Source organism: Thamnophis sirtalis, unplaced genomic scaffold, assembly GCF_051295495.1.
Source record: "Thamnophis sirtalis isolate CommonGarterSnake01/CBP01778 unplaced genomic scaffold, rThaSir2_p1.2 scaffold_1, whole genome shotgun sequence".
NCBI lineage: Eukaryota > Metazoa > Chordata > Lepidosauria > Squamata > Natricidae > Thamnophis > Thamnophis sirtalis.
Genome location: NW_028261381.1, coordinates 127,360,214 through 127,384,930, shown reverse-complemented (window position 1 = coordinate 127,384,930; position 24,717 = coordinate 127,360,214). Strand labels below are relative to the sequence as shown.

Genomic DNA, 24,717 nt, shown 5'->3' with positions numbered 1-24,717 from the left:
GTTTTTCTCTCGTACATTGCTCTAGACCTGCCCCCAGGAAGATCAGTATATAAAGATAATTTTATAAAATAAGTAAATAATTAAACAAATAAGATCATTCTGGTTGGATTCTTATTTTTCAAACTCAATGTAAGGGTATTTAAAGTCCCAAATTCTTAAATATTCCCATACTCTCTCCATACATTTCAGCTCTCTTCCATGGTGTTGGGTAAGAGACTTTGTAGCAGGACTTTTCAATTGTGATATCAACATCATGTATATCTTGGCCTTTTCTTTGTTTTATATTCAGTATTTCATCAAACTGTGATAATCGCTTGTGGGATACCAGTAATTCTACTGATTCTGTGTTTTATTTTTTGTTCTCTTGAATGCTTCACACCCGCATAAACTTGGGATAAGAAGTCATCATAGAGAAGGATATTTTGCTTCAGATTATGAAATAGGAATTAATTTCTTTATCCCATCATACAAATCTCCTACAATACAGCGTGATCAAATATTCACGGTCACAGATTGTCTTCTTCCAGCATTATTACAACTGGAAAACTATCAGCAGAGCATCCCTACTTTACACAACAAATTGCAGCAATATATATTAGAGAATAAAGACTAGATACAGTAATCACAATATAGAAGAATCCATTTGACTATAACATTCCAAATGCAGCAAGCTCTTACCAAGTATCAGCAAAGGTAAAGTGTTCCTAGAAGGTATCCAGCAACTGAGCAGAAAGCATCTGAGAAACACTGAGAGGTTCAGGACTGGAGCATGTGAAGAAGCTCAAACAAAACTTGCAGATGGTTCCAGAGAAATTCCTTCTCATGAATGGGTGATTGCTGTTACAATAAATACCTCACAGTTCTCAAGAAGAGGGCTTTTGATCAAGATAATGCTCTCCAGATGTGTTTGGACACCATCTCCCAGCATTTCCTGTGAGGGCATTGAACTTAGATGGCTTCAAAAAAGAACATGGCCCTATTATATACCCCTCCTATACCAGATTCAGCATGGTAGCCAATCTGATCCTCTCCAGGGGTGAAATACAGCAGATTCTGAAATTTTGAGTAGTTTGGAGAACTGGCAAATACCACCTCTGGATGGCCCCAGACTGGAGAGGGAATGAGGATTTTGCAATATCCTTCCTCCTGGAGTGGGGTAGGGATGGAGATTTTGCAGTATCCTTCCCCTGCCACACCTACCAAGCCACGCCCACAGAACCGGTAGTTGCAAAAAATTGAATTTTACCACTGATCCTCTCCAAGTGTGAAACTTTACAATTTCTGCAGTTCTTAATCAACATGGTACAAATTGTGCTAACTATATCAAAAAGAGAAGATGTGGGACTGCATTGGGCTTTCCTGGGGATAATGTGGCCACTGCTTCCTGACACAAGGCTTTTCCTGTGTTCTTACACATAGTCTGAATTCTGTGTCTGGTCCTGCCAGTTAATCCAGGAAAAAGCTTAATAAAGTCTTCCTGTCTTACTTCCCATTTCCATTTCGGCTAATTGTGAAGCAGCGGAATATGCTTGATGTTCTGATGCATTCATTTATGTGAAAGGGCAGGCTATTTAACATATCTATCTTTAGATAACAGTAGTTAATTGATGTACTGGGACATTTGAGGCCACACAAGTGAATAAACAGCAGGATTCAGGATGAGCAATGGTGTTCGAGGGAAATTAAATGAGAAGGCAGCTTGTTCCATAGTGAGGAATATTAAATAGAAATTAGGACGTTAATAGAAATGATGAGCATATTTTAATACACATGCATAGGTGCGTATACAAATATGCAAATTATGCCATGGGATACAAAAGTTACCCCCAAAAAGGCACTTGGCAGTGCCCCTAAATACAACAGATTCAGGAGCCTTTCCGTATAAGATAAGAAATTTCAGGCAAGAAATTCCAGACCAATTTAATCCTTCATATTGTTAAAATTTGTTCAGTGCACAGCAAGACCACTGAAAGGGTACTTCAGATTCTTAGAAGATACTGAATTTTTATGTACAATTGTCAATCCTACATTTTTAATGTACATTATATGGCCGCAATAGTGAATCTATGGCACATGTGCCACAGGAGGCAAGCAGAACCCGCTCTGCAGGCATGCCAGCCATCACCCCAGCCCAACTCCATGGTGCATGTGCACACGCCTCCTGCTGGCCAGCTGGTCTTTGGGTCTCTGCTGTGCATGCTTGGGAGGCAGGGCCAGTGGTGGGTTCCAGCTCCCGTTGCAACCGGTATGCTGCAACGGGACTGGGCGTCCACAACGTGCACGCGCACAGCATGCACGTGTGTAGTTTAGTTTGGAAGTTTATTGACATTTGTATGCCACCCACTCCCTAGGGACTCTGTACCCACCAACGATACTCCAGCTGCTCGACAAAGCATCACACAGGCGCTGTACGCCCTGTGCATATGCGCAAATGCCCTGGTTGGCTCAAATAGAGGTAAGGAGAGCGGGCGGGTGGGCCCTCCAGGGCACTGTACCGGAATGGTACCTGGTGCTCCCAGCAGGCATTGGTATGCCCATATTGTGGCATACAAGTCATATCCCACCGCTGGGTGGGACACATGCACGGGGCTGCTTGCATTGCATTTTGGGGGCTCATGCATTGCCCCCATGCCCCATTTTGGCTTCTAGGTTGGTGCAGGAGGCTTTCCAGGACCAAAATAGGGTGGCCTGGAAAGCCTCCTGCACCAACCTGGAATCCAAATTGGGGCGCAGGGGTGCCTCGTTAGCCCCCCCCATGCCCCATTTTGCCCTCGAAAGGCTCCTACACTAACCTGGAAGCCAAAACATGGTGAGGGGGGCAAGGCACGTGCACGGCGCTGGGTGCACAGGGTGTGTTTGTGTCGCATGTGCATTTCATTATGGGTACAGGCACACAGGTGTTGTCAGCGTTCCAAATATCATGCAGAATTAAATCAGAGTCCAAGGCAGAGCTATCCTTAAAATTCCAATTTAATAAGACAGACATGTTGGCAACAAACTGTGGAATCCCAAATCTAAAACTTCCTGGAATTCCACCCAGTTGAAAGTTCATGATCTTATCCCCTACCCATAAACCCATCACATGGTCCAATCTTCTTCAGCCACGCTGGCATCTCCACCCAGCTAGTTCCGGTCAGATGCAGAGGTGCGGAGACAAAAGATGACCTTGATTTCTAGAAAGGAATGACAACAACACATTCCACAATTCTACTCCTTTCTATTCCCCCTCCCAACTATTACACTAATGAAACAGCATAATGAAATAATAGAGAGCATGGCAGGCCAAAGATCCTAAAAAGAAATATAACTGCAGGCCTGACAGATGTGTTGTCACATGCTCATACATGCACACTTTTGGCATGCGACAAAAAGGTTAGCCACAACTGCCTTATGGTAAATGTTCGGCTTCTAAATAGTTCGCTTCTAAAATGAATAAATAAAACTAAAAGATGCAATGCAAAGTTATCTCTTGTACTAGATTGTTATGAAATATATTATTTAGTGATATATAATAGAAATACTACTGAAGTGAAGGAATCCTAATCTAGTACAGTTTCTAGAAGTAAATTATTCAGAAGCAGAGCATATACTATATAAGAAACCCACATGAACCAAACAACATCAAGGTTGGCAAGTATGTAAGTCTGCAGTACATACAGCACAAGGATCGAAGCCTCATTAATTTAAGGAGCTGTAGATTTGGCTATTGTATGATTGGGCTTGTACTAACCTGAGGCATGAACTAGAGGCAAAAGTGCATCCAGTAATGGAATGCATATGTGCACAATGGAATTCTTTTTTGGAAATTTTGATAGGAGAAAAATACCATAAAGTTCAAAGTCACCCTTGAAAATCTAGAAATACTCATTTTAATGCTATTCCAACAAAGAGCGAGCAACCAATTTAAGTCAATGCATTATTCAAGTAAGAATGCAGTTCCCAATTAGATACCCATAAGGGGAAGACTCACATACATAGGCCGGACTCGGCACTGTTTAGTGAAACAGTTGGTTCGTTTCTATCACCTATGGAAAAGTGATAAAGCTGATCATGATATGTGATTTGACATAAGATATGTTCCACAAGCAGTCATCAGGAGATGACTGGCAAAGTATTTTCCTATTGGATGCTAGAATATGAAATATTTTTATGACTGAATCATGGCATATACAAAAACTGGGTTAAACTTTCTACATTTCAAAACATTTTCCCCTCACATTTTTTCTCTTGGGAGTTCTGTCCAGAAATATCATTCAGGGTCTTTTTCAAAATCAAACTCAGACATTATAAGAACATAATACCTTGGGTGCTGCAGGTAACACAAACAACAGCTGATGCTCCCCACCCTTTCCTCTAATCTTCAAAGATACAAAGAAATTCCCACTACATTCCCTCTACAGGTTTCACCAAATTAATATTAACTGCTTAAGAAACCATCAACACAGCATAATCCCCACCTGGATGCTGCAGCTTTCAAAACTACCTCTTTCAAAATAGGTCTATTCCTACAGTTCAATGCCACTTCTCCTTCCCCCTCTTCTGGTGGTTAGTTTTAATAAAAGGAGAAGTGACAGTGCCTTCACCTACATAAGCCTCTTCAAGTCTTTTTTCATTGTGCCAGATAAATCATTGTGCCACTTTGTGCAGTCAGAAGAAAGAAAAAAAAAGCTATCTCTGAAATGAGACTCCGGCTGAGCACAGGCAGAAACAGTCTTCATGGCAAGAGAGCATGTAGACCAGTTGGACTCTGAACTTAATTATCTTAATGGTAATGTGCACATTATTTCAAAACAGGATAAAGCAGCCTCATTGCTCCTTGTGCTTAGTGTGAGCCCTGGATTTCAGCCCAAAGTCCCACCTACTCTGAGGTTCCATCAGGGAACATGAAAGTGGTAGTAAAAATGAAACAGCAGCTGAATTATCTGCAGAGATTCTCAATCATCCAGGTCACGGTTGTCCCAAAAGTGCTTTTTCCAAAAGGCAGCTGGACTTTCTTGGTTTTTTTTTCTTTGAAAATGTTTTCCTTCTCATCCAAGAAGCTTCTTCCATTCTAAATGACTGGTGGAGAATAGAATGGAAGAAGCTTATTGGATGAGAAGCAAAACATTTTCAAAGAAAAAAACCCAAGAAAGTCCAGCTGCCTTTTGGAAAAAGCACCTTTGGGACAGCAGTTGAATTAGTAGAGCAAATAATACAATCATATAGCAAAAAAAAAAACAACCTGTAAGAGTTAACTAACAAAATATTGAGGTTTTTGACATTGTTCTATCTTGACCAAATTGACGTAGTGTAAACCTAAAAATAATTCCACTGAAGCATAATTGGGTAGATGACAACATGGATGGAGGGATGACATTTTGATAATAAACCTATTTAAATGTGTACAGATGAAATAGTTTCAGATATTTTTCATTTATACAGTAATTCCACGTAACTCTGGAATTACAGTGGCACATAAACTGGAGCAGATAAGTTACAATAAATAAAGTTCTCAGAAAGATTTTTTGATTGAAGCCATTCATTCAAGGGAAACATTTACTAACAATTATTTTAAACAAAATTTACATGCATATACAACCAATTTTACAACTCCGATGCACCAATCTTATACCAAATAAGGGACTACGGTAATGTTGCATAACACAATATGAAGATGACTTTTATTTTCCTTGATTGTTCAAAGATTAAAATTCCAAATTTTCATCTTTTCCTTTATTTTATGACAAAGAAAAAGACTCCTGCTTCTGGAATTGCAGATTTGGATACAAAACAGGCATGCCCTTGGTTTCTGGTCCTGACATGCTTCATTTTTTGATATGAACAAAAAAAGGGTCTCTCCCCCTCACATCTGTATTTGCCTGAAATTATGTTTCCACTGAAAAGACCGGGGTGGGTGAGTAGGGGAACAAAGATGCTAATGGATCTAGGGCTCTGTGGCTGATGTGATGTGATGGCAGCTATAATGATAGTCCAAAGTGAGGCCATGGAAATCCAGGGAGAGCAACAGTTATATGACCCAGCCCTTAAATCAAAATTTACATGGCAATCATACTTGTCATGACTAACAATTTAAAATAGCACCAACCAAATGATAGTTTCCTCCATACGTTATCGAATAATCTCCCTAATAAAGCAAATAGTAATCTGCAGAAAAATCATGACTTGCCCAGAGTTGCTCCATAGTGAGATAAATGTAACATAAATAAATAAATAATGCTTCTTTAGGAGAATTTTAATTACTTGTGTGAATAAAGATAAAGATAATAAAGAAACAGCACTGCTGATGACAACTCAGATGGAACTAATGATGATAAATATGGGAATTTAAATAGTATCTAAACTGTTTAGTTCAAGCTAAATTATTTCAAGAAAGGAAATCTGTGTTTTGTAACAGCAGTATTTTCATGACCAAAGTTGAAAGACCTTGCCTAAACCCAATTAGCATTCCCTCCTTAATGTTTATTTTCTTTCCCAAATTTATTCACTTTGGTTCCTTATTGACTAATTAGTTTCTTTTTTGTTTACAGTGTTTTGGTCTTTGCCATCTGGTCCTGACACACTTCATTGATACACAGAAAAAAATATTTCCCCCCATCTGTCTTAACCTAAATTCTGTTTCCACTTAAGGGGTGGATAGGTTTTGAGAGGTTAATATACTTTTATCAGTGGTTCTGTTGTGAATGTTGTTGTAGTTGAGTTGCCTAGGACTTGCATACAGTAATATGTTAAGTATAATAAAAGTGTCATTTAGGCAATATTTAAACAGTTGTGTAAGTCAGTCAGTCAGTGATACTTTTTCTTATCTAGTACAAAATGTGTAAAGCTAACATGGTAATAAAAAAATAGAAAGTTAGCAACAGCAACATAGTTTTTACCGGAGAGCATCTAGAAATTTTCCTCCCACACCATTCACATGTATGTCATTCCCACATTACCTACACATGCAAGGCACCAATTAACAGGACTAGTGTCAGCAGGAATATTGCAGAAGATATTCCACTCCATCCCACTCATAATCGTTCAGGTCAGTACCTGCCCTCTGGAGTTCTTCATAGCTCAATGACTAGCAAACATATATATTTACCACCTTCTAAGAGAAGAATTTAAATTAAATTTAACATAGTTCCACAGATGTGTGTAAGATGGCAACAAATATTTTGAAAGAAGGTGATTCATGGGGAAGAGGACAAAAACTATAAAAGCAAGACTTAATTTTTATTTGATAGGTTGTTCTTACTTATGACCACATTTTTGTTGGCGTTATTTTCTGATGGTATAGAGACAGAGTCTAACCCAGTGATGATGCACCTTTTTCGCCTTGGGTGCCAAAAACACATGCGCACACTATTGCACACACATGCCCACCCCCATAATTTAATGCCCTCCATGCCGTGCCCCCTGCACATACATGCGTGACACCACCCTTCGCTGCCCCACGCATGTGCCCACAACTTTCTTGGATCCTGGGAAGGGCTCTCCAGTCCTCCTTGGGGCCCTCCGGAGGCCGGAAGCGGCCTGTTTTACGACTTCCAGTGGTCCCGGTAGATCTGGTTTTTGCCCTTCCCAGGCTCCATAGGCTTTCTAGGAGCCAAGGGAGGATGAAAAACATCCCAACACAAAAAACTGGAAGTTCGGGAACGGACTTCCGGGTTGCCCGTTGGGCCATTTTTCTCCCTACAGAGGCTTCGGGAGGCTTTCTTGAAGCCTCCAGTAAGGCAAAAAACTGCTCAACACGCAAACCGGAAATCTGTTCCCAAACTTCTGGTTTGTCCGTTGGGTATTTTTTCACCCTCCAGAGGCTTCAGGGAAAAACGGCCAAAAATAGGTTCTCCATCATGGGTCTAACCCAATGGGCTATCAATGTCTATGAGCCTATGCTACCTGTCCATTCCACCATCTTCTGCAAGTGACAAAGTTATGACTAGTAGCACGATCCATTCAACACATTATGCCAGCTTAGCTCCACTATTGCAATATCATGATTACAGTATCAAAATATATCTTTAATCAATTACCATACTTTTTCAGAATCCACTCTTATTCTAGAACAGTGATGGTGAACCTACGACACGGGCCACAGGTAATACACCATGACATTTTTGGTGACATGCCAAGCCTCCAGACCCTCCGGAAGTTGCACGAGAAGGGCTTGCTCTAATGCAGCCTCTCAGATGTCCTAAAATCACACAGCTGAGCCCTCTCTCACAACTTCCAGAGGTTCTGGAGAGGAGAATCTGGAGGAGATAAGAGTCTGGAAGAAAGGAGAAGAGAATCCAGATAGAATATCCAGAGATGGTGTGTGTGTGTGTTTGTGTGTGTGTGTGCATGTGAGACTCAGCAGCAGAGTTAATGTAGGCGTTTTCTGAACTTTTGATATGCCAAGCCCAAAAGGTTCGTCATCACTTTTCTAGAATGACATAATCTCTCAGAACACTAAATACAGCAGGAGATTTCCAAAACAAGTCCTTTTGGAATGTTTTTCCTGGAGAAATGTATCAGTCATCCTATATTGGCATGCCTGTTCATAAGAAAACTGCCATGTTAGACATATTAAATTATTTCTTCAACCAAGTGGGGCAGAAATTTCCACATCACATGCTATGTTACAATTACATTTTATTTGAACAAGGGTAGAGACACAGCAAATAGAAGACCTGCATCTCTGAATATCACTGCTTAGAATTATTGGCTAGGTAAATACCATTTGTCTGTTACAGCATGGACAGCCATGACGCTGGGTGTAAGGAATAATTCTAGAAACAAAAACTCAGGTTGTGAAGTGGTTAAGATGTAGAACTTATGATCAGAGTGGCCCAGATCCAAAACCAGTCTTGACTATAGGAGAATCCTGGCTGACTGCGGACCAGTCATTATCTTTTAGACTAGTAGCCGCTCCCCAAATTGGTTCTTGTAGGGATAAAACAGAAGCAAAATAGATACCATTTTGGCATGAGCTTCAATTGGAACAGCAAAATTTAAATCTATCAACTAACAAATAATCATCACGGTCACAGGTAATGAGCAATACTTCAACAATCCATGTGAACAATACTGTCAGTTGTGAGTATGTTTCAACCATGTTTACTTTCTGCACACTATGAGAAAAGCACTTTCCTCAACGCAGATCACCAGAGGTCAGAGGCCATGAAGGCAACGCCTGATTTCAAAACTTCTGTACAGATGAGTTGAAATTTCCCTACAACACAAACAACATGCAAATAACCCTGTTATTACGATTGGGAATAAACAACTGCTTTAATTCAGCACAAGCAGTATCACCCAGCCTCTTCATTACTTAAGCCAAACCTTTGCCAATATAAGTACTTGCCTTAGGCCCCCAAAATGTATATTAGCTTTAAAAAATGCTGGAGTAATCCAAGTATATATATATATTGGAGTACTGGTTCAATGGTCCATTCCAAGCAACATCCCAAAACACAATCTGATTTGGCACTACAAATAAAACAAAAAAACAGAAAACTCCTGTGCTAATCAATTCCTTGTTAGATAAACAGTAGATCTAATAGCTTATTGGTAGAGATCATACACAAACACCCCTCCACCAGGCTATCTGCGGCTTCATACTTTCCATTAAGTATAATTTGTCCCTTTCATTTAGCAAATGCTTTTCAGCTCTTGTGGAGAAAATTGGCACAGATGCTTCCCAGCAAAGCTTATTTTCAAACCACTGCTCCACCTGGTGGAGAATAGTAATCCCTGCATTTCAGTTCTAGGAAGTTGAAGGCTGAAATGGACAACAGAATCTAATGGAACACGATTAAAATATTCATGTGTTTATAATTCATATGCTTCTAATTCCGTTCATAAAAAGAATTATTGTGCATAAACAGTTTCGAAGTGGACTGCTTTCTTATACATTTTGATTTACAGCCCCTCTTCTCTAAGCAGCTGAGGCTGCCCTCCTTAAAAGGTTTGCTGGTTCTTAGCAGGGGTCCCCAAATCCCGGGCTGTGGCCCATTACTGGGCCATGGACTATTTGCAACCAGGTCACGGGCTGGAGCACATGCGCAGGCGCACAACTTGACTCATGTGAGTAGCGGGCCAGCATGTACATGCATGTCCGTGCAGCTCAATTTGCAGTCCATCTGCATGTGCGTGCATGCATGTGTGCACAGCCCACTGCTGATGTGAGTCGAGCTGCACAAGCACATGTGCATGCCAGGCCCACCCACAACTCTTTAAAGTAGATATTTCATGAATCCAGGAAAAAGGTGCCGCTGCTTTAAAAAGTACCAAGTAGATGCTGTGGGCTTTACATTCCTATATATTCAAAAACAGTGCATAGCCCTAACAAACATTATTATTTAATAAATTTAAGTTGTTGCCACTGCTTTGAAGTTAAATTCAGATGTATGGATGCCTCTTTCTTTTCTGTGTAGTTTATACCTCTATCTTGACTGGGCCACTTCCTCCTGATCACATGACTGCAAAGCCACTCCCAACTAGTCACATGACTGGCAAGCCACTCCCACAAAGCAGGCCACACCTACAGAAGAGGTTCTAAAAAATTTTGAAACCCACCATTGATGCCAGCCTATCGTTCATGTGGCTCAGTTCCCCTCTCCCCTCTTAGCCCGGCCACCATGCCTCAATGATTGGGAACCGCTGTCGTTCGTTATTTATTTTTGGCCTTTACAGGAATTCTATTTATTTTTTTACTGTCATTTTTTTATAACTGGACTTTATAGGAACTGTTAAAAATATATTTTAAAAAGTTATACTATACAAGAACAATATAAAATCTTTATAAAAACAATACAAAAGTCCACAGACAGAACATCATATAAACATATAAAAGAACAACAAATAGTATAAAAACCAGGAGCAGCAATAGTAGCAATAAATGCAGCATTAAATGCCAATTCTTTGTGACTGTTTCCTGTATCTTTCAATTCATTCAGTGCATGTCTATTTCACCATGACTGTTTCTCCCCTCACAGAACATCCAGTTAATGCCAATTCTTTGCAGCTTTTGGGGGGCTCTCTCACTGCCATGGCTTACTTACAATCATTCATTGATCTAAATTGCTAAGAGAAAGGAAGACTTGCGGAGTACCAGTAAGGGGTAGCAGAGATAAGAGAGAGGAAGATGGGGCGCAGGAAGCTAAAATCAAAAGTTATAAAAAGAGGAAGGGAATGTGCTAAGTTAAACTGCCACCCAACCATCCTTAAGTCAAAACAAAGCAATGCCCCCATAAATGTGTTGCTATTAGTGCTTTTCCTATTTCTGCTTCTGCATGGCATTAACACTGGGATGTCGTTCTGGTGTAGTGGGGTTTAAGTGCTGGACTAAACAGGAGACCATGAGCTCTAGTTCACCCTTAGATGCTGAAGCTGGCTGGTGACTTAGCTTCAGACATTCTCTCGATCCAATTCATCTCACAAGGTTGCTGTTGTGTGAGAAATAGGAAGAGAGAGAGCATTACATACATTGTTGTGAGTTATTAAAAATAAAGTGGAGACATCTCTAATCAATTGATAAACTGATTTGTGAGTGTGCCCCTCACTGGGAATAAGATGATTACCGGTATAGGTTTTTTTTTCCTGGTTTTGTTGCCATCTTCTTTCAGCCTGTTATCAGCTGGGTGGGGTAGGGTTGGACTTTCATGAATTGTGGCACGAATGCGGAGGGTCTTATTTCAGAACTCTGCCCAAGTGTCTCTGGATAGGTGTAATTGTGTGTGGATATGACTTTAGGGTACACGTCGTAGAAGAGTTAAAGCCCAGACAATAGTATAATAAATGAAATCTGAGTCTAAAGGAGGGCTGGGAGGGGGCTGGGGGTGGAAAAAATACTAGAAGGAACCCTCCCTAATTTTGAGAAGAGTAAAAAATAAGGGAGGGGAGAGATACTTTTAGTAAGTTTCTGTTACAGTAAAAATAGCACTCAAGTTGGTGCTTCTTCTTTGGACTGCCTCAAAGAGCTGCCAGTGGGTTTCTCCACTTCTCCTTCAATACCACACTCAAATGCCTCTTGAGTTAAATGGGTGAAAAGATGCCAGAGCAGAAATAGTGCTACGGAAGAGGGAGGACTATAGATCCCATAGAACAAGAGAACAAAAGTTGGGCAATCAGGTCTCAAATATGAAAAAAACCTAAAAAACGAATGACAAAAGCTTAGCGCAACATATCTCATGATTTTCTGGATGCTGCATTGAGAAAAAGTGGGGCTGCTACATTTAAATAAAAAATATGTTTCAGAAGATAGCGGAGCCAATGCACCCATTTGTTCCCCAAATATAACAGTAGTTTTCTACTCCTCTTCTTTGCTGGAAGCCTACAGACACATTAGTGCAGTGTTTCTCAACCTTGGCTACTTGAAGATGTCTGGACTTCAACTCCCAGAATTCCCCAGCCAGCATTCGCTGGCTGGGAAATTCTGGGAGTTGAAGTCCAGACATCTTCAAGTGGCCAAGGTTGAAAAACACTGCATTAGTGTCAAAAGTAGATATGCCAGGTATGAAAGGCTCTTAGAAAACAGGGTTGTAATGGAAAAGGCAATCAGGGAAAAAAATGGCTGAGATGGAAACTAGCTAGGGACCGTGGGATGGGGATGTATTCATGCACCTCCAGACTCTTACTATAGACTATGAATCACATCAAGAAGAGGTGACTTGGAGGAACTCACCTACAAGATAATAGCAACAAATTATGACAGGTTTAAAGCACCTCAAAGCTGTGGTAGGACAGGGTCAGCTCAAGGGCATGAAGACTATTTAAAATGGTTATGTAAGGCCGTTTCACCTTTGGATGGACTGAGAATGAGATGTAGAAAACACTGTTGAGTGACAGGAAGGATAGACGTTGTCAGGGCATAACTGTGTATGTTATGGTAAAGTGCAAGTAGGGACACGGCCTGAAAGACAACCACAAACAAGATTGAAGAGTAGGGACTAAGATAAGCAGGGAACAACAGAGGTGGGCAGCTAATACATTTGATAGTAAAGAAGTCATTTAATTTCTGAAGAAATCAGCTGAGTTAAGTAAGGGGATAGTGGGAATACACAGTACTTGTGAAGTAAGGAAAAGAGTAAGAATAGCTCAAGGATGGTAATGTAGAGAGATCTGCAAGTAAAGTCCTTGGTGCTCTCTCAGCTTGGTTGTTTCATTGCAGACATTTCGTTACCCAATCAGGTATCATCAGCACTGATTCTGTTGGGTAATAAAATGAGAAATAGAGAAGAGAAGCAAAGGTTAAACGTGTTGTTGCAATGAGAAATGTGGCTGGGAGAGAGACCAGGGACTTATGAAGCATAGTGATTTCAACACATCTGCAAATATCAGAAAGGAAAGTTAAGAAGAAAAGGAGGAAGTTATACTAGAATTATGGGGGCATAAGAGAAGTGTATATCATGTGACATAAGCTGTCGATGACATAAAAAGGAAATTCTCTGACAAAACTATACCAAAATCACTTACTTCAGATACCATAATAAAAATTTTAAAAGGGTATTTGCAAGTTTCTGATCTGGACTGTCAGGGAATTATATAGCTAGTGTCCAAATGGAGTCAGAGACACTGATATGAACTTGTAGTTTTATATAAATAAATATAATTTACATCAATATATGCAACAAACTAGATAGGCAAATAGGAGCATCATCAGGTAAATCACAGAGCACCCAAAAGAAAAAGGCGGGGAAAAGGGAAACTCCCCCTCCATACTCACAACAACCAATCACGGCTCCTCCTCACACAAGAGCCACCAATCAATCACAATTGACTCACTGCACAATCCCACTGCTCAGGCGCCTGAATTTAAATATTTTAACATGGACAATTCCGATGAAAAATGCCAATCAAAAAATTCCTGTCAGATTTGCATCAAGACTGGTTCTGATAGTTGCCAGGATCCTTTTTTCTCCGCTCCTTTTGTTACTATTTAATTCTAATAATTTTTAAAAGTTTTAATATTTTGATTATTTTTTATTTATTTTATGACATTTGAGCTACCCAGTCACCTTATAAGGGAGATGGAGTCCCTGCTGATTTTGATCCGCTAGTTGTTGCTGATTCTTGGATTCAGTGCTCATTTCTGTTTCAAGGCCTTTGAGCCAGCACTGTCCAAAGACATTTCCCAGTCATGTGGACAGCATGACATCACAGAGCACTATTACCTTCCCACCAAAGTGGTACCTATTAATCTATTCGCATTTGCACACTTTTGAACTGCTAGGTGGGTAGGAGTTTGTGTGAGGATGGGCGCTTACCCTGTTGCCTTGTGCTTGTGTCACAAACCTGGGCTGCCAGTTTAACCGCTGAACCACTGCACCACCCATAAGGGAGATGGGCGGCATAAAAATGATACAAACAAACAAATAAAATTTGCCCACTTGAGTCTTACAGTTTTTTCATAGCACAATTCAGCCATCACAGAAGTGATATAAAGACTGTCTATATTATTGTCATTCTGACACAACAAAATAGTTGAATCATTCTAGAAGATGCTGTATATTGCTAGCGTGGAATGAAGTGCAAAACCTTTTGGTATGAAATGATGGGAGATCCAGAAGGAAATTTTCAATGTTCATCTGAGCATCCAAATCGATTTGTATGGGAAAATCAGCTCAAGGCCACAGAGCAAAGAATGAAAATTATTCACTCCCACCTCCACCCCCAGGCTATTTAATTCAAGTAAAAAGAATATAAACCTCATCCCCTAGTAGCTTTGGTGAGTATGATTTTTGTTGGCATTCCATGGAGGTGACTAAGTGTTGTCTGGAAATTTAAATAAAGATCCTCCTATGCTGTATAGAAACCCTGGACAGCAGGTTTTCTGCAAGGGTGACTGCAGACAAAGAAATGAGAAAGGAGATGGTTTTGGCATTGTTATTCTGATTTCCAGTTCCCGGTCCACCTCCCTTCTTTAGTTCTAGAGTGACTTTGTGCCAGACGCATTCTCTTAGCCCAATATACTTCACTTTAGGTGTGGGGGAGAGAGAGGACTATGCAGGCCACCTTTAGCTTCTGGTGAAGTCTAAATAGTTGCATTCTTATCTATAGAACTACTTAGATACATTTCCATATTAAAAGGAATTTAAATAAGGTGCATCTCAAAAACCTATTGGGTAAGTTTGTCTCATCTTCCCTACCAAAAATATCTGAGCACTTGCTGTAAAATGCTAGGTTTATATAGTAGTTGCTAGAAAGCAATTTTAGCATTGCTCTAATTTTACAGCAGTTTAAACAAATATGAGATGTTGACTCAAGGTGAAACTCATAAGCTCTATTTCTGTTGCATCTAAATCCATTGCCTAGTTGTGATGTTGGAAGGATGGTGTGCTGGTAGTTTTGCACCCAGATGCTTTCCCCAGTAGCTGTAACCATGGTTGCAGTGGCTGGAATGCTGAGGAGAGGGAAGATACATTCCAAACAATGCCTACAGACAGGTACCATGAATATGACGCTGAAGGTTGTGTGTAGGTGGGAAAGAGAGATGATTAAGATAAACAAATATCCCCTCACTACTCCTACTCCACATAAAGGGAGTATTGTTAGAATATCCCTTTCTGTGAAGCAATTGCAAGCAGGAAGGCAGGCAGGAAAGAAAGAAGGAATCTGAACAAGAGGATACTTTGCACTGAAGAGGAGGCAATAGAATTTGCTAATTTCATCTAGCTTCCAGTACTAAGCGGGCAGGAATAGCTGCAAGATTCTGCAATCAGCAGAGTTCAGGACAATTCCAGCTGCATTTTAAAGTGAACTCAGCATGGTGACTTATGTTTCTCTGATCCTGTGCAAAATATATTTGAGCAGTTGCTATGGGAGTGATCTGTGGAGCCATAAATCCATCCTTCTCCTTTAGGTATTATGAACCGTGACCCGACAAAAGCGCGAACGTCATAAGCGCGCCGACAACACCGCGGCGCTAGAAGCGCGCTGACAACACCGCGCCGACAGAAGCGCGATTTAATTTAAGGTAAGATTTACGGTTAGGTTTAGGGTTAGGTTTAGGGTTAGGTTTAGGGTTAGGGTTAGGGTTACGTTACAGCGTGCTTCTGTCGGCGCACTTTTGTTGGCGCGCTTTAGGGCTAATTCGTCACTCATTCATCGCACGGTTTTGTCACCGCGCTTTAGACACCGCGGTTTAGTCAGGTGCGCTTTTGTTGTGCGCGCATTTGTGGTGGAACCATTATGAACAGAATAGCCTAGTGATGGCTAACCCTTTCCTCATTGCGTGCCAAAAGCGGGGGGAGTTCAGAGAGTTCGTGCATGGGCGTGCCCACACCCATAATGCTATGTGCATGTGCACGTGACCCCATCCCTCTCCCCCATGTTTGGCACATGATGCACTCCCGCTCCAGGCTCCAGAGGCTTTCTTGGAGCCTGGAGACGGTGAAAACAGCCTCCCCCGCCCTTCCCGGAGGCCCTCCAGAGTCTTCAGGAGGCTTCCCTGAAGCCCCTGGAACACGAAAAACAGCCTTAAAAGAAGGCCAAAGCCAGCTGGTCAGCGCATGCATACACACTGGAGCTGACAGAGCAATGTCTCACATGCCCTAACAAATGGCTCTGTGTGCCACCTGTGGCACGCGTGCCATGGGTTCACCATCACGGGAATAGTCTATCAACTGAAACTATTTCTTCAAAAGAGCAAATTGACAGTTCCATAAGTCCACAAAACTTCAGCATAGTCTTTTTTTCCTTTTGTTTGGTTAGGGTCTCTCCTATCTGGGAGAGGCAACAAGAGGAGCCACCACGTATCCCCCTGTGTCTGGGGTCAGAGATTTGGAAAGCACAGAGAAGAGGCCAGTTTGAGGAAAAAGACTCTCTGAATACTAGAACAACAATGTTTTTATCCGCATTGTCTATAAAGCACTAATTGTCCCCATGGTTCTGTCAATGCCTTCACTGTAGGCTAAGATGAAGACATGTGCTTATGTGCTTTATAACTGATAAAGCAATCAAATCAGTGGTGGGATTCAGCCAGTTCACACAACTTCAGGAGAACCGGTTGTTAACTTTCTGAGCAGTTTGGTGAACTGGTTGTTGGAAGAAATCATTAGGGCAGAGAACCAGTTGTTAAATTATTTGAATCCCACCACTGAATCAAATCAAACCAAATATGAATGGGGTGAGTAAAGTGAAGGGCTTAGTGGAAAATAATGTAAGAAGATTCTGGGAAAGGATTCTAATTTTGCAGGGGACCTCAATAAAATGATCATAAAGGAGAGGCATGTTACACCTGAGCTGTAGTATTTATGACAGCAAGTTTAGTATTACAAGTTTGGGAATGCAGTCTACACTCTATTTTAAGAAGATAATAAGTGTTTGCTCAAATTTTCAATTAATATTTCTTCTAGAAGAAAGGCAACCACATTCTATTTTGCCCTCTTTGTTTTTATTGCTAGTCTGTGCAGTAATCCAGATGCTTCTACTGATTTGCTAGCAGTGGGGCCAAATGATATCATCAAGCAAAGACCTGGTTCATTGACTTCCAGCATCAAGGTCTATTGGTTTTGGACAGAGCCAGATGTGCTTACTTTCCTAATAACTTCTTAAGGCAAATCCTTTCTGTTTTTAAAGGTGAAGGAACTACCATCTTCCTTTCTCTGAATGCTAGATAAAATCTTAACCTGGTCATATCTCCCAGAACCAATTGTTTCCATCCCATAACTCCCATTTTGACACTCAGTTTGAATCTAAAACTGTATAGCATCTATACAGTATAAGCACTTGAGGGGCCAAGGAGTTCAAATTATGAAACATAGATCATGATGCAAACACTGCAACTTGTAGATTTGACAAAAATATGAAAGGGCAGAATTTGTGTTGTGACATCATTACACACTTTTTGGCATGTTGCCATTGTGGTTAGGAGTGGACACTTACGAATAACAGACCTTGGAGACTTCCTTCCTTAATGTTGTGTAACATGTTGCCTGATGAAGAATTCTGGAGAAACCATTCACTTCATTTTGTATCCTTCTGGTTAGTCCTTATAAAGATATTGCCCAACTACTGAATTTTTTAGATTTTTATACTTTGATTTCATCTCTTACAAATTCACCCACAAGGTTTGCTGTTTTGACTCTTTTCAACAAAATAACAATAAAATAAATTTCCTATTATTGTAAATTATATTGTTGTCATTAAAAAATATTGATGGGTAATGGCAGTGGCTTTTCTTTGAAAAGACCAGAAACTCTACTCAAAATGGTTTTAAAATTGAATATTTTGTACTAGAATGGATCACAAATTTGTAACCTTAAAAAAATCATTAGATTTTTACAAATCTGAAAACCAGTCACTTCTGAAGTAGAAAAAGGGAAATTCAACCGGAATCACTTGCCATGAACCTTTTTCTCCAGCATACAAGAACATTAGGGAAGTGCTAAATTAACAATCCCTGCTGAAAGCGAAAGATGGCGCCTTGTTCATCTCCTAATCACTAAGTGCTCATTTGCATAGGGTGATAAATACCATTTGACTGATGCTGGCAATTAAATGAAACAAAGAAAAAGATTTCCTAAATGGTTTTAAAATTGGCAATTGCAGTGTCCTGAATGATACTGCCTAGGAGATACAGAGAATGTTAAATCAAGGGCATACAGTACTGTATTGCAGTAGACTAGAATGCAGGGTGGGGGTTGGGGAATAGGAGAGGGGGATGTACCGTATATGCTTGGCTGAGATTTGTAGAGGATCATGGAAAAGTGTTGGTGTTGTTTTGGGGTTTTTTTGGAAAAAATATCCAGCAGTGAGAAAAATTGACCAATAATTTCACACCATGTGAACCATGCAAATGAAGTAAAATAAGGAGATTATTTTATGTACTTAATATACTTTATTTACATGTTATCTTTGAATTTTTTGATCGAACTAAAGTGATAATCCAAGGGGAAGTTAAATGTGAGCAATATCAGTTTGGTGTTTCTATTTACTGATTACGAATGTGGGATTTATGATCCACCCAATCAGAAGGGTACTTGACTATGGAAGAGGCTTGAAAGTAAAGTCTTCAAGGGGGCAGGGACACACCACCTGGTGCTTTCTTGATGTTTTATACATCAAGGGACCAATGGCCCTTTTATGACTTGTGGACTTCAACTCCCAGAATTCCTGAGCCAGCTATGCTGGGTCAAGAATTCTGAGAGTTGAAGTCTACAAGGCATAAAGGGGACACTACCCCTGTTTTATACTATGATTCCTCTCCCCTCCCCAATCCTTTGTTATTGGTCAACTTGTTCAAAAGGGAGGAGCTTCAATCTTATACAACTGGAGGGTACTAAATTACCTACAGTAGTAAGAAAACAACTGAGTATTAGTCTGAGGAGGAAATTCTTAATATTTGGATTTGGATTTATTGTATTTATATGCCGCCCTATTCCCGGAGCGACTCAGGGCGGCTCACAGATCAAGGGAGGGAATACAGACAAGGGGAAACAACAAACAAGCAATTACAAAAAAATTTAAAAACAATCAACAACCACACAGTTCGAGCGGGGACAGGAACTCGTCAACTCCAGGCCTGTCGGAACAGCCAGGTTTTAAGGGCTTTGCGGAAGGCCTGAAGGGTGGTGAGGGTCCGAATCTCCACGGGGAGCTCATTCCAGAGGGCCGGAGCAGCCACAGAGAAGGCCCTCCTCCGGGTGGTGGCCAATCGGCATTGGCCGGTAGATGGAATTCGGAGGACGCCTACTCTGTGGGATCTAATAGGTCTGGTGGAGGTAATTGGCAGCAGGCGGTCTCTCAAGTACCCAGGTTCAATACCATGAAGGGCTTTATAAGTGACAACTAGCACCTTGAAGCGTATCCGGAGACCAATGGGCAGCCAGTGCAGCTCGCGGAGGATAGGTGTAATGTGGGTGTACCGGGGTGCACCCACAATCGCTCGCGTGGCTGCATTCTGGACAAGCTGAAGTCTCCGAATGCTCTTCAGGGGCTGCCCCATGTAAAGCGCATTGCAGTAGTCCAGTCTTGAGGTCACAAGGGCATGAGTGACTGTTGCGAGTGCCTCCCGGTTCAGGTAGGGATGCAATTGGTGCACCAGGCGAACCTGGACAAATGCCCCCCTGGTCACAGCCGACAAATAATGTTCTAAAGTCAGCTGTGGGTCTAGGAGGACTCCCAAATTGCGAACCCTGTCTGAGGGGCGTACAATTTCACCCTGAGAAATGGAATATTTGGCCAATTGTTGGGAGGAAAACACACAAGCCACTCGGTCTTGTCCGGATTGAGTGCAAGCTTGTTTACCCCCATCCAGATCCTAACAGCCTCCAGGCACTGACAATCACATTAACCACTTCACTGAGTTGGCACGAGGCGGACAGATACAACTGGGTATCGTCCGCATACTGGTGATATTTTATCCCGTGCCGTCGAATGATCTCACCCAGCGGCTTCATGTAGATGTTAAACAGGAGGGGGGACAGGACCGAATCCTGCGACACCCCACACTTAAGGGGCCTAGGGGTCGATCTCTGCCCTCCAACCAACACCGACTGCGACCTGTCTGAGAGGTAGGAGGAGAACCATCGAAAAACGGTGCCTCCCACCCCCACCTCACACAACCGTCGCAGAAGGATACCATGGTTGATGGTATCGAAGGCCGCTGAGAGGTCAAGGAGCACTAGGACGGAGGCATGGCCCCATCTCTGGCTCTCCAGAGATCATAATTCAGCGCAACCAAAGCAGTTTCCGTGCTGTAGCCAGGCCTGAATCCAGACTGAAAGGAGTCTAGATAATCGGTTTCATCCAAGAACCGCCGGAGCTGAGAGGCCACCACTTTCTCAACAACCTTCCCCACGAAGGGGAGGTTGGAGACTGGATGATAGTTATTTAGAATGGCTGGATCCAAAGATGGCTTCTTCAGGAGGGGTCTCACCACCGCCGCCTTTAATGCGGGGGGAAAGAACCCCTCCCGAAGGGAGGCGATAACTATCGCCTGGATCCAGCCCCGTGTCACCTCCCTGCTGTTCGCAACCAGCCAGGAAGGGCACGGGTCCAGCGCACACGGGGAGGCACTCACAGCTCCCATGGCCTTGTCCACTTCCTCAGGAGTAACAAGTTGAAAATATGATATTTGACTTATTTTAGTTTGCAAACTCAGAGATTACAGTATCCCCTTGTCATTAATAGATCTGACTAAAACAATCAGAGCTGTAGGATCATTTCCTCTGAGAGAGACTTCAGCCAGATTCCAGTGTTTGGCCCGAAGTATTTTCTGTGACCGCTAAATCAATTAAAAAATACCATGATGGTCTGGAATGAGCACATTTTGTCACAAGAAATACCACATGATTCATATCATATGTTTATGTTCTGAATAATCATTCAGTTTCATCTGCTAATAGGCCACAGCAAACATATCCCATAGCACATCCAATCAATAAAGAAGAGGAAAGTCAGGTTATGAGATGCTAGCAGTGACATTTTGCTTGTTTGGAAACTGGAAGATGTGAAAAGATTGCAGGATCTTTAAACCTTGAGCACAGAGAATTGAGTCTGGGATCTGGATCGGAAATGCAATTCCAAATTAAAGGTAAAGGTTCCCCACACACATATGTGCTAGTTGTTCCCGACTCTATGGAATGGTGCTCATCTTTGTTTCAAAGCTGAAGAGCTAGTGCTGTCCGAAGAAGTCTCTGTGGTCATGTGGCCGGCATGACTAAACACCGAAGGGGCACGGAATGCTGTTACCTTCCCACCAAAGGTGGTTCCTATTTTTCTACTTGCATTTTTTACATGCTTTTGAACTGGCAGAATCTGGCAAAAGTTATGGGAGCTCACTCCATTACGCAGCGCTAGGGATTCAAACTGATGACCTCTTGACCGACAAGCTCAGCGTATTAGCCAATGAGCCACCGTGTCCCTTTTAATTCCTAATTATCAAGATATAAATATGTTTTACAATTGTTTACTTTTCATCAATGCTGAAATAAATACCCAACCTATGAATTTTTATTAGTTAAAGCTATTGTTTATTAATTTGTTCATAGCAAAAAAAAAAAATTACCGAATGTGGATTCCATTTTGTTTGCTTTTATGTTAAAATAGAGGAAAAGGGTGGCGTTTGTTCGCAATTCTTTCTAAACATAGGAAAAAAACTAGTTTTTTTGTAAACATGACAAATTATTAATCTGTTCATATTTGGAGAATTGGCAGAATTGTGAGAAATACATCTCACAGGCTAGATGTTCAAGACACAAAAGAAATGAAACTGCACTAGCAGAAATGGAAAGTAACAGATTAGTGTTTCTGACCAGGATCCATTGCAAACATGACAAATTATTAATCTGTTCATATTTGAAGAATTGGCAGAATTGTGAGAAATACATCTCACAGGTTAGATGTTCAAGACACAAAAGAAATGAAACTGCATTAGCAGAAATGGAAAGTAACAGATTAGTGTTTCTGACCAGGATCCAATGCAGGAAAGCATTTACAAATTATTCACATATTTGCAATTTGCAATTTGCAATTGTGACTCAAAGAATTGTGTTCTGAGTACACATTCATTTCCAAAAACTCTGCACATAATTACTCTATAAAGATGTAAGTAATTTCTCTATTCAGACATAAGTAGAGCTGAACTAGGATATCATGCCAAATGCCAAGGTGAATAAAAATGTTTCTTTTGTTCAGTAGCAGAGACTGCTACTGAAATATATTATTTTTCTTTTTATAATTTCTCCTAAAATGTTACAAGGTTATAGGAAAAGATGTACTTATGAAATTTGTAATGACTTAAACAGATGTGTTCACTTGGGGGGGGGCAAGTTCAAGATGGCAGCTACAATAGAGTCAAAACCTTGCTTTTTTTCTTTTCTTTTCTTGGCATATTGCACCATCTTGACATTTTGAATTCCCCTACAAACACTCTTGCATGTAAAGTCCCCCAGATGCAATCAGTGCCATGAATGCTTTGGTTTAAAAAAAGGTCTTGATCAGACAAAACCCATAATTTTTTTTGCTTATTTGACTAGCAGACCTCTATCAATAAAACACCTTGCTGATCTGTATAATATTATAGTTCTTTGTATACTCTTTTTCCCCCTAACCGTTATAGTTAAATTTATTTCTGGAATGCCCATATAATTTCTTTGACTTATATAATTTGCATGAGAAAATCTCTCCCAGAAAATCCATAAAGCCACACAACATCCTTCTTAAAGTAACTTCTAAATTTTCCATCTTGTCCCCCCCCCAATGCCTACTTACTGCCAAATCACTATGGCTCACCACTGAAAACAATTATTTCACTATCTCCTGAATAGGCAAGCTTTCCCTTCCCTGCACTTGTTTAATCTTGTTGTAAAAGAATTTCATAAGCAGTCTGCTATTAAAAGTCTCATTCATTTTATTCTGAATAACTGTCCATATTTACCGTTTTAAATATAAACTTTCATTCATAATGAAATAAATCCAAGTTATCTAAAGAATTGCACATTATTTCATTCTATTTTCTTTAAGCAGTATATTTTCTTTAAGCAGTATATTCCAAGTCTAAAAATGTAACTGTAATCTAATGCTTACAGCATAGTCATTCCACATTTAGAGAGTTTGTGCCCAAACTGGATTCCAACACTTACTTAGTTATTTTATAATGAGTCTAAGAACTCTTAGAAAGTCAACAAGGGCTGGGCCCTTTTCCATGTTTTGGGCCAATAATGACCATTGTAAAAAATGAATAATGATGGCATATGAAAATATAATTTAAGGTACCAAAAAGACACATATGCAATTTGAGTATTTTGAGTTAAAATAAATTAAATTTGAGCTCCCCTTTGAGATTAAAGTTCAGGTAAATGGCTTTCTTGGCATGTCTTCTGAATGGCCTTGATAAAACACAATATAATAATAGACAAGTATTACCGTTTTCAGAACCAATCCAGATAAGGTCATATGTAAGTAATTATGCCACCTATTTTTGGAGTCACAAACAACATGAAAAAATTGCTGACCCACTTTTCCATATTGTGTTCTAAGAAGTGTCACCAGAGAATCATCTACTACTGCAATGTTAAAAGGTAAAGTCAGTGCAATGGTGTTGTCATGTTCTCTGCACGCAGAGACATTTATAGCAGTTACTACATCACAAACCTATAGTAGCCCAACCTGCCCTGTGATCAACAATGCCAGAGCTAATCTTCTCTCCAGGATAGAACATAATTGCCTTGTTGGATCAGGCCAAAGGTCCCTTTACAGTAGTTTAGCATTCTGTCTTCAGTGAGACTTAATCAGATTAATAAAAGAACACGACTGCCATAAAAGTATTCTCTGGAAATGCCCTAGCCCAACAGAAACAATATGTCCCATTCTTAACCATAATAGCCTTATCTCTTGTACACATTTGAACTAAACAATCAACTATTGTACCTATGTACAAAATGATATAGGCAAAGAATGGTGTAGGAAAGAGACAAGTCATGGAATTTACATACATTTCAGAACATTGTATGAAAAATGCAGGAAGCTGGATCTTGCAGTCTTCCAAAAAACAAAATCAGTATAGTCATAGGAATGTGAAATGATTGTTAATAACATCATCATCATCATCATCATCATTGGTAATGATCATCCTTATACACCAGTCTTTTCCAACCTGAAGCATGAATCTTACTGTGACTACCGTAACAAAGGTGTGCTTTCTTCACCATATTCAAAATAGTGAATTGAGCTCGATTCTACATGTCAGCCCTTATATAATTGAAGTAGTAGTAATGGGAGGAAAGCATAAAACATGGCCCACAGTAC

The 24,717-nt window shown here is 40.6% G+C and overlaps 1 long non-coding RNA gene across 1 annotated transcript in view; it reads right to left on the bottom strand.

Annotated features, from left to right (window-relative positions):
- Nucleotides 1–2,954: 2,954 nt before the first annotated feature.
- The window catches only part of LOC148049728 (uncharacterized), a 34,595-nt gene continuing 12,832 nt past the window's right edge, over nucleotides 2,955–24,717 (bottom strand). Inside the window, exon 2 of the long non-coding RNA XR_015698203.1 lies at nucleotides 2,955–3,173. This is a non-coding gene — a long non-coding RNA (uncharacterized LOC148049728). The remainder of the gene's footprint in view (nucleotides 3,174–24,717) is intronic.